This window comes from Adiantum capillus-veneris, chromosome 22 (assembly GCF_014529385.1).
Source record: "Adiantum capillus-veneris isolate H3 chromosome 22, ASM1452938v2, whole genome shotgun sequence".
Classification (NCBI taxonomy): domain Eukaryota; kingdom Viridiplantae; phylum Streptophyta; class Polypodiopsida; order Polypodiales; family Pteridaceae; genus Adiantum; species Adiantum capillus-veneris.
In genome coordinates, this window is record NC_140952.1 from 12,242,727 (window position 1) to 12,248,914 (window position 6,188).

Consider the following 6,188-nt stretch of genomic DNA (forward strand, 5'->3'; position numbering starts at 1 on the left):
TTCACTTGATTGTTTCCAATTTTGACATCAATTTCAGGCTCCTGTATGGTCTTGTTGTCAAATTCTGTGACCCAAATTTCATTTATCTTCAGAGGTGGTCCATGTTGTTGTTGAAGTTGAAGAAGCTTCTTTTTTGCTATCCTTTCTTTAGCCTCTACTTGACCTTCTGCAACTATGTTCTGTTTTGCTTGCATTTGTTTCTTTTCGTGATGGATTTGTTGAAGCATATATGGGGTTAGTGGTAGATGAAATCTTTTTGGGCGGCAACCACTTATCCAGTTAGGCATTTCCTCCCCATCCAATGTAGCAAGCTTGACGGCCCCACTTGGTGATAAGTCTTTAATCACAAAGGGTCCCATCCCTCGCTTTTTAAGTTTCTTTGCATGTTGTTTTAACGTGTAAACCAAGACATAATGTCTTGTTTTGAATTTTTTGAGTGTACATGCTTAGCAAAAAATTCTTTTTGCCGATGTTTTTGAGCGTAGATAGAAGCTACTGCTTTCAAGCAAAGCTCATTTAGCTTTTCAAGGTCATCTATATGTGAGGACATTTCATGACCTGTCCACTCTAGACATTTTACTTCTCTTAGGGTTGGGATTAAGAATTCTATCGGCAGTATAGCATTAATTCCAAACACAATGTTGTATGGTGTTGTGCCTATTGAGGTTTTGTAAGCAATCCTATATGTCCATAAAGTTGAATGTAGTTTCTAATCCCAATCCATTCTAGACTCTGATACTATCTTAGTTAAGATTGTGCATAGAGTCTTATTTGTAGCTTTTGCTTGGTTGTTAGCCTGTGGGTGGTAGGGAGCTGACTCCTTATGGACTATCATGAAGTCTTCAAGAAGATTTTCACTTATCTTCATTTATGAAATGTGTGCCTTGATCATTGACAATTTCTATAGATAGACCATATCTAACAAAGACATTTTCGTATAGAGATTGTGCAATAGTCTTGGCATCAGCCTTTTGTGTAGCTTTAGCTTCTACCCATTTTGTGAGATAATCTGTGACTACAATGATGTACTGGGCATGTGTTTTGTAAGCAGGGGGTGATATTGGTCCTACAAAGTCTATTCCCCACTTGGCAAAGGCTCTGGCTCCCATCATTGGCCGTAAGGGTATCTTATCCCCTTTTATTAGTACGTTGGTTTGTTGACAAGACTCACATTTTTTTGTATACTAGTTCGCATCCATATGTAATGTTGGTCACCATATTCTCGATGGGATACAATTTTTGTTTTCTTTTCCCCTGAGATATGGCCCCCACTAATCCCTCCATGTGCTTGTTCCAGGATTGGAATGTATATGTTCTCCATTGCACACATCCTAAGATGGTTATCCTTTCCCCTTTTATAAAGCTGATTTTCAATAAGAGTAAAATCACAAGCTTCTATTTGTATCATTCTCTGTCTTGCTTTGATGATATTTGCAGGAAATGTTTGTCTTTCCAAGTAGTCAACAATGTATTGAATCCATTCTGGCGTAAGTGTTATCTGAAACAATGTGGCACGTTCAATGGGTGGGCTTGATCTACATTTGATGCAACTAGTGACATATTCATGAACATCAATGTGCATAGTCGGCCAATACACTCCCAATTGTTGCAGTTGTTGGAAAGTTTTTGTGGCTGAACAGTGAAATGTTAACGCCTAAATATGCGGTTCCAAAAAATATGTTTCATATTCCTCAGAGTTTATGCACACTCTTAGAATGCCATTGGAGCCTAAATTATATAAATGTCCTCCAACCAACTGAAAATTTTTAGCTTGGAAAATTGTTCTTCTTTTAATGTCTAGATTCGTTTTATTGAATTCCCCACCCTGTGATAGTATCATGACAATCTCTTGGGACCACTTAGGTACCATTTCTATATTGAAGAGATATGCATCTAGTAGATCATCATCCACTCCCTCTAGATCATCTCCATTAGGTAATCGAGAGAGGTGGTCTGCTTGAAGATGTTTCTTACCCTTCTTAACCACTACTGTAAATTCAAACTCCAACAATATGATGAACCGTCTTACGATTTGTCCACTATTGCATGGTTTGTTGACAAGGTATAAAAGGGCTTGATGGTCTGTGAAGAACACAAACTTATTTGCGAGGAGGTAATGCCAAAATTTCTTAATGGCATAAATCATTCCAAGCCCCTCTCTCTCAGTGATTGTGTAATTCCTTTCGGCATTATTTAGTTGTTGGCTAGAATAGCTGACTAGGAAATCTACGGTTCCCTCTCCTATGGTTGAGCCAAAATACATCCGATAGCAAATGCAAATGCATCTATATGGACGTGAAAGATTTTTTCCCAATCAGGTGCTCTTAGCACTGGAGAGGATATAAGGGCATCTTCTAATTTCTCAAAGGATTCCTCGCACTTATTTGTCCATTCATAGATCACGATAAGTCTATATAGTGGTTATGCAATAATTGCATACATGTGTATGAACCTCCTGTAATAACCACAATGTCCCATGAAGCACTGTACTTGCTTTGCATTGATCGACTTAGGCATTTCTATAATCACCTTAATCTTATCCAAATCTATGGAGATACCATGTTCAAAGACAATACGCCCTAAGCTTTATCCTTGTCTTACCATGAAACTGCAGTTTTTTGGATTAAGGAAAATCCTATATGTCTTGCATTTCTCAAATTCCTTTTTAAGGTGTTCCACATGTTCCTCTCTTTGTAGAGAGTGTACACATAGGTCATCCATATAGATTTCCAAGAAATTCCTCAAATACTCCTTGAAGGCATGTGCCATCAATCTTTGAAATGTGGCAAGTGAATCTGTTAACCCAAAGGGCATGACCCAATATGCAAATATGTCCCATTTTGTGACATATGCCATTTTATATTGGTCCTCAGGTGCAATTGCAACTTGATTGTTGTAACCAAAAACCCATCCAAGAAGGAATATACACGCCTTCTTGCCACTCGTTCAAGGACGTGGTCCGTAATTGGCAAGGGATAGTTATCCCTTATTGTGGGTGCATTGACTTTTTTGAAGTTGACACACACTCGGAGTTTGCCATTCTTTTTTGGTACAACAACGATTAGGGATACCCAGTCAGTGTGTTCTATCTCATAGATGAAATCCACGCCTTTCAGTTTATCAATCTCTTCCTTGATACACTTAGCAAAGGTATCATTGTACGTATAAGTCCTTTGTCTGCTTGGTTTTGCATCAGGTTTTAATGGGATATTATGTTGACATATTGTCAGACCCACTCTCTTTAAGTCCTTGTAAGACCATGCAAACAAATCCTTATATTTCGTCGCTCTCTTATGGGTTGTGTCAGCACTATCTTTCGATCTTGAATTGTGAACTTTCTATAATGGGATGATATACTTATATTGTTTTTGCTATTGTCTTTCTCATACTCTATGTTGTCCGTTCTAATTGTCCATACTTCCCTCAGAGTCTTCTTGAGCTCTTGGTACCTTTTATTATATTCAAGTTTTGTCCATTTTGGTTCTTCTAATTTCAATTCAGTTTCCATTCTTTTGGATTTAGTTTTTGCCTTGAGCCTCTGAGTTCATTTTTTTACATCCCTAGGACAGTCTTTTGTCCTAGGGTATCGATCTTGAGACAACTGAGCTGATATTTTGTTTTTAATGCAGTCTTTTTTCTTTACCAAAGATAAGAAATCCATTCTGTTTTTAATGTTCGGCATTGGTTTATCTCTAGCCTTGTGAGCTTCTCTCCGTCTTTTGTAATGTGCTTGACTTCTTGTTTTTTTTATTGGAAAATTGTAAAACCTTATATCAGGTATCGTTTCCTCTAGCTCACTAGGGTTGTCAGAACATTAATTATCTGCATCATCATCTCGTTCGAGATGATCTCTAGAATCATGGAGCAGCTCCCCATTCATTTCTTCCTTACGTTTGATTTTTCTTGATTGATCTGAGATTTGGTAATCATCTTCTTCTATTAATGCAACAATGTAATATGGAACTACATCATACCCCTCCTGGTCACAAAATTTAGTCGTTGGTCCCTCCGTAATAGCACACACATCTAAGGTTGCTAGAATATATGTCCATTCTAAAGGTTCTAAAGACTCCTCTTGAAAAGGTTCTGGAATGTATTCCGTATACTCGATAGCTCTGTCTAGAATACATTCTTCTCATTTTAGGCTTCCATAATTGGATGCGCCACACATCCATAACTCCTTTGGTTTACCTAACTAGTAGGGAAGTTCTGACCCTACTATCGTGGCAGAATCAAACTCTTCTACCGGGGTTCTATTGACATCTTTGTAGCTATGGTCTTTAAGGTTTATTCTTGTAGTAGTATCCATGTGCTTGAGGTATATGTGATTGTATTTTCCTACTTATTCCACATATTAGGTCTTAATCTGAGAAGCTCTGCTAGAGTAATGGTACACTTTATAGGAGTCGATAAGAGTGTTATCAACCCCTACGAGTCCATACCCTTCCTTGTAGCGAGTTGCTGTGATGGTACAACTTTCACATCTGACTTTGCTTCATACTCTTCCATATATGATGGTAATATTTTCAGAGGTACAGGTTGGCTATCCCAAGATTTCACAGATCACTTGTCTCCCTATAAGAGTTCATCTCTAGATCTACTTGAGGTCTTGCCTCAAATTCTTCAATAGGAGGAAGGAAGTCATCTTCTCCCTTATTTATTTCGTTAACCCTTTGTCTCAGTCCATTAGCTTCATTGGCTTCCCTTATTTGTCTCCAGCGATCATTTAAGCCCTTGTTGCTTTTATACAATCTCGATGTGATAGGTTGAAACCCTTCTGATGTTGAGTTTGTTGTGTTCAGCACTATCCCAGGTCTTTCTATTGAATGTTCAGGTTTTAATTCAATTTCTGTACTAACAAATAGTCATTCTGATCCGTGTGTTGAAGGGTCCCTCAGTATTGGTACTGCAAGTTCTACCTCCTCTACCTATTTCCTTGAAGTGGGTTTTGGTAAGGTTTGCGCAGTTTGGATCATCTTTTGACACATTTCCAGTCTCTGTTTTTCCAACTCAGCATAGGGATATGTCATCCATTTTTGTTCCTGAGTTTGGTCGATTTTAAGCCTTGAGTTGTATGCTTTCAAGAGTGCGTCTAGATGTTTGTTTACTTTTTGTACTAGCACAGATCTGCCTGATCTGGACTTTTGGATTTAGTTTTCTTCTCAAGCTCAATATTTGTTGGTGTTTCTGGTTTTTGAAGTGCTCCTCTTTCAAGTTTTTCTAGTCTCTCTTTTGTCGGCGTAATTCTTCTATTATGACATTTTGTTCTCTTTCTTTCCTCACTTCTACACGTGGTTTTCTAGCTTTCCATGTGTTTCATTGACTTTTTTGTTCAATGCTAGGTGTTTTACATATTGGTTCTTCATTTTCAAGTCCCCGTTTTTCTTTTTGAGCCTGAGATCGTGTGATGACCTATATCGGTATTACTGTTTCATTCTCGGAACCACTACTTGAAGGGATAGCCTCCAAAATGTTTATGGTTGCTTTCACTGCTTTGTTTGGATTTTTTGGGCAATCATCAATGAGATGAGTGATGCTGCAATCTGGACAATATGCATTGGCTCGGACAATTTCCGAATGAGGACGGTCTTTCATAAGATGGTGAACCCCACATTTATAGCAAGGTCCCAACGGTTGTCGTGGAGCTCCTTGGGCACCCCTATGTTGGTAAGATGGTCTTGGTCCATTGAAACCTCCATTGGCTAATGAACAACAATGTTCTTTCCTCCAAACTATATCTACTTTCTCCTGCAGCTTGTGCCGCAGTTGATGGTCCAACATTGCCGATCATACTCCATGGTTTTGATGTTCTTGGCTCTTCTGGTGGGTAGTATGTTGGGCAGACCATTGTTCCACTTAGATCTTCAAAATAAACAGGGATAGTCACTAAGGCTTGTTCCTCTAGTTCTTCCACATCGGACATGTATCTCACACTTATCGGCCTTGTCCCGAGGAGTGGTGATTGTTTCCCTAAAATTGGCTATGGTCGTTCAATCCCAGTTGGTCCTAGAAAATTTTCGACAGTATATCTAAGTACAAGTGGCACTTGAGGTGGTGCTACTTGTGGTTGGGAAACATACTATCGTTCTCTCACATACCCTTTATTGTAGTAGCATAGCAAGATTTGTCTATTTTTGTTTGATGGCGCACCAATTTAATGGCTTAGCCTATGGCTTGGAAAATGGGTA